The 3,190-nt window shown below is 33.2% G+C and overlaps 1 long non-coding RNA gene across 1 annotated transcript; it reads right to left on the bottom strand.

Annotated features, from left to right (window-relative positions):
* Nucleotides 1-263: 263 nt before the first annotated feature.
* Nucleotides 264-2,385, bottom strand: LOC124439965. Its single transcript, XR_006946512.1, has 6 exons — nucleotides 2,330-2,385; nucleotides 2,113-2,146; nucleotides 1,093-1,358; nucleotides 881-955; nucleotides 543-704; nucleotides 264-429 (listed from the first exon to the last, which is right to left on the bottom strand). It is a non-coding gene; the product is annotated as an uncharacterized LOC124439965 (long non-coding RNA).
* Between the last annotated feature and the right edge of the window lie 805 nt (nucleotides 2,386-3,190).

The following is a 3,190-nucleotide window of genomic DNA, read 5'->3' as shown; positions in this document are numbered from 1 at the left end:
TTTCATTCGTACATACTTTGTATCAAACATATCGCTATTTCAGGCAGCAAAAGATAAAATATTTTGTTAAAAATTTAACTTTTAGAACTTTAGAGCAGTCTCATTCTTCCTGTAAAGAGATTTTAAGAAAAATAAGATGTCCTTCAATTGCATTAAAGTTAAAAGATGTGCAGCAAATTGAAAATTTTGAAATATTCGCACGGTTCTATTGAGCAAAAAAAGATCAATTTTAGTGTCAAAGCCTCATAAAAAATCAAGAGCTATTGATTCGTGAAATTTATGTATTGAATAGTGCTATTCTACACAACTATTTAAAGGACTTCAGTCTATAGTTCATATCTTCACACGGTCGACGAAAGCAATAATGAAAAGGCTTATCCACTGGGCATGATTCTGTTACGTAAAAACAAGCGATGTTTTATCAATTAGCTACAAAACAGAAGAAAACATTAATTCATATGTTTTACTTTTTGTCTAAAAGATCAATCATTGTATCAATCTAAAAGTCATGATGATTTAAAAATTAAGAAAGAGGTTTTCACCTTCACACCAAATTTTACACACATATCTAGAGCGAAAGTTATTTCTGTTTCCACCACAGCCACCATAAATGAACTTCTCGCATTTATTAGAAACTGAATTTTAGAAATATCTTTTGAAATATCCTTTGCATTTTCCGGTAGAAGGAGGAAGCGAGCAAAGTACTAAAATAAGACGTAAAGCTACTGAGGTGATAACATAGGAAAACAAATTTGTCAAATTCAACTTAATTAATTGCAAATGAACTGTATTTTTCGTTCAACTCTCTTTGTATGTACTGGGAGTCTTATTGGAGCGCCAACTTCAAATAAGCATGCACAAGTACGTATAAATTGAAAACCTGGTCGACAATATGTCTGTTCTTCTCTAGCGATACATTGAAAACCTTTCTTGCACGTCACTGACGCACATGGATCTGTTTTAATGAGACATAGCAGAAAATTAGACCTCGTTTATTTTAAGAAATATGCTTGTTTTAACCTTTAAAAGAGTATCCTGATTGATAATTCTAAAATAATTAAATCAAATTATAAGAAGTTGAATTTTTCAGACCTTTTTTGCATGTACCAGTTTTGATTGTTTTCTTACTTTCACAAGCCGCTATATTCAATAGACAAATATTCCCATACTCTCGGCCATCGTCGCCACAAACTGGCATGAAGTAGAGTGGACAAATTCGTGGACAAACACAAACTCCAGAACTACAGATGGATCCTTGCTTGTGTTACATATTTTCTTACACAAAGCCCCTTTATCTTCTTCAACGCATTTAAAACCAACTAGACATGACACGGCTGCACAAGAAGTGGGCCGAACATCTAAAATATAAGCTCGCTTATAATTAACCGATGCTTTCTGTCCTGGGGCCGGTTGCCTGAATAGCGTTATCCATTGGATAGCAACAATTTTCAAACTTGTAAAAAAAGTGTTTTTATTTTTCTTATGACAAAGAAATTTTGTTATCTTCGAAATAATATTGCATTTCAATGATTGCACAGTTATAATCGCATATTTTTTCCTTATAAGAGATTTTTTAAGCGTTGAGAAAAAATTGCTATCCAGTGAATAGCACTATTCGGCCTTCGTGCAACTGGCTCCTGACGATTAACCAATCAAATGCGCATTAGCTAAGTGTATTTGATTCAAACGTCACGCTTCTTATGTGCAAATTACTCTAATGACTTCGGCTCGTGAGAAGTACGCCGTTTAAAACGGACCTACTATAATAACAACATCAGCAAGCAACTTTTAACTCAGAAGTCATAGAATAGTGACAACGCCCGTGCTTCCAACGATTATAAATAACATCTTAGAAAATTTAAAACCAACATTAGCTAACTTTAAAACTCTATACAACTCGTACTCGTATGGTACAAGTTGGCATTGCGACACCTAGGTACTTATTTCAATTCGATGCAGTCAATTATTATGTGCAGTCCATTCAGACGAAACTAACCCTAAATAAGTGATTTTATGACGCAAATATTTGTAGAAATATAATGTGTAGTTTTTGGCTTGATAAAAATGCACAAATTGAATGTGACAAAGCACATCAACATATTTAGGACATACCTGGTATCAACGCGGACGAACTTTTACCAAATGCCTTTTAAATAGAAATACAAATTGAATTCTGTGATCATTAGCTAAAAGAACGTACACCATAAAATGCCAAAACTAACAACTAATGAGGAATTAAACTGAACTATCTAATTATTATACAATTACTTATAAAAGGATTAAAGAAAAATGGCGACGGTTTGTATAGATCGGTAATAAATAAACTTACAAAAAGAAAGCAAACAGTGCTGAGAATCAATGCTTTCATAATTTAACCGTGATCTTTAGCGAACGTTAACAAATAAGAGAATGATCATTACCATATTTGTGCAATATATATAGACAAGATCATGTGTGCCATTCACGTGTGAGAAATATCGGAACAGGATGCTTTGAGCACCATCGAACGCGTTTCATTAAGTACGTCTTATGTAAATCATTAATCTCACTGTCAAGCAATTAATTGACAAAAAGAATTCAAAAATTTTATGTATGTATATGTTTTGGAGCGTATATTGAATACCTCACGGGAGTAAGTCAAGAAATGACAACAAAGGAGTGTATTAATTTATTTCATTGTCCTGTCTTACGGAAATTGTTGCTATGGAAAGTTTAGAGAAAAAAATGGAACACTTTACAAAAGTGCTCTTTCTTCATGAATCAGCTCACAAAGAAAGTCTTTTGCTATAACACCTAATTAACATGTCCTGTATGTATGTTCCTGTATTTTTTTGTCTTTACCGAGACATGGACGGCAGAAGATCGATGATTAGATAAGAGGGAGCTTATACTCGTATTATTCAAATGTTTTAATCTGTAATCCCATTTGATTTCAATAAAAACTTATAAGAGTAGAACATGTCTAATATGAATATTACTCACCCTGCAATGATCGACCACACGCCACACGATGACGTGGGGATTGGGATCCGCATTAAACTGATTGCTAAGTTATACAAAAGCTGAATCTTAGGAAGATTTTATCACGCATATTTAATTTCTGTATAGTTAATATTTTTTGTAACTATTGTGTCTATCTTAGATACAGGACCCTACTTGATGACAGTTTGCATTAATCACTGAGACTTCC

This window comes from Xenia sp. Carnegie-2017, unplaced genomic scaffold (assembly GCF_021976095.1).
Source record: "Xenia sp. Carnegie-2017 unplaced genomic scaffold, XeniaSp_v1 HiC_scaffold_2, whole genome shotgun sequence".
NCBI lineage: Eukaryota > Metazoa > Cnidaria > Anthozoa > Malacalcyonacea > Xeniidae > Xenia > Xenia sp. Carnegie-2017.
This window is presented reverse-complemented; position numbering and strand designations above follow the sequence as displayed.